Raw genomic sequence first — 1,638 nt, forward strand, 5'->3', positions numbered from 1 at the left:
GGGCGAGAGATGTCTCGCTTGAGCGAGAAGAGGCCTCGCTTGGGCAAGTAAGGGTTTCGCTTGGGCGAGAAAGCCCAGGATTTTAATGAGTTTCTGTAACTCCCTCGCTTGGGCGAGAGATGTCTCGCTTGAGCGAGAAGAGACTTCGCTTAGGCGATAGTACATTCGCCTAGGCGAGGAAGGCTTCAGTTTATTTGAGATTTAAAGAGGAATTGTCGCTTGGGTGACTAGTCCCTGCTTTGACGAGGGACGGTATGAAAAGATTGAAATGAAATGATGTTGTGAACAATGTGATGAACCCGGGTAGGTTGTGTGTGATATAAAGGTTGTGGAATGAGATCATGGCTTAGATGAGAAGCATGACTCCACAAAAGTATGAAAGTATTGTTTGTGTTTATGCCTTGTTGGGCAAGTATCCGACTTGAGGTCGTGAACTAGGGGGTACCCTAGTAAGGATACACGATATCATAGAACAACGATCGACCGACCGTAAGAGGCTTGGTCATGTGACCGTCCAGGAGTATTCGGTGATGGGTTGTTATGATTGAAGTATTTTGTATTCCTACGTTTATGTATGTGATATGATTATGAGTAGAATGTTAATTATATTATTTGATATATTGATAATGTTGGAATAAATGGTAAGTTATGAATTNTCTTCATGATGTCAATGATAAATGATGAATTGTATGTTAAAAATATGTTTTATGTATGAGTGTGATATTTTGAGTAAGTCCACGTCGTCAATGAATTTATGTTCATTAGATGTCTTACTCTCTCTGTTGTCTTGTACTTGTTTTGTATATATTTTCTATGCAGATGTCCAACAGCAAAAACCACATTCGAGGTTATCACTTCACAATGTCCCCGATGGGACAATGGGATAGTGACGGGCACATATATACCTACACAGGCCCCTGCGGTCTGTCGTTGCACATGGTGTGCAACGGGTCATCGATGATGATCCCTCAACCCGACACCTATATTGACACTTCTTTCACCTTACCGCCAAGGAAGTTGAGGTCTCCAGAGGATGGACTTCGGTACCCGCCAGTCAGGAGTGATGGCGGTGTTCCCTTCCACGGTCGGAGGACGTGGTCAGATTGTTTGGGTGCTCCGTTATCCAGTAGAGCCACGAGGAGCCTGGTTCTTGGAGGAGGTCCCTGCAAGAAGACTCCGGTTTTGAGAATCTCATCCCCTCCGAATTATGCTGCCGGATTATGGCATAATGAAGTGGAGGAAGAGGAGGAGGACGACGAGATCGTCGAGCTCGTAAATGTAGAGAGCTCGGTAGAGGTGATCACCCTCGTGTCTGACTCGGAAGAGGAGGAGGACCCGAGTGAGGGGTCCAGCATTCCTGGAATCTTTTGAGTTAGGTCGTGGCCAATTGATGTCCCCTTTTTGTTTTGATGGGGGCTGTGTTTCTTTCTGATTTTGTATATGTTAGTGGCGATGTAGTTTCCGCCTTTGTTGACTTAGTTTGTATGAACTAATTATGACTTAACCGATTATATGCATTATGTTATTCAGGAAATTGTGAATCAGGTTAAGTTATCATCCGATAACGATAAGTTGATTTTCCGCATTCGAGTTACTTAAAGTGATGTCCCGGAAAAAGGAAGGTTTTAAAAAGGAAAC

The sequence above is a fragment of the Lupinus angustifolius genome, chromosome LG08 (genome assembly GCF_001865875.1).
Source record: "Lupinus angustifolius cultivar Tanjil chromosome LG08, LupAngTanjil_v1.0, whole genome shotgun sequence".
NCBI classification, from domain to species: domain Eukaryota; kingdom Viridiplantae; phylum Streptophyta; class Magnoliopsida; order Fabales; family Fabaceae; genus Lupinus; species Lupinus angustifolius.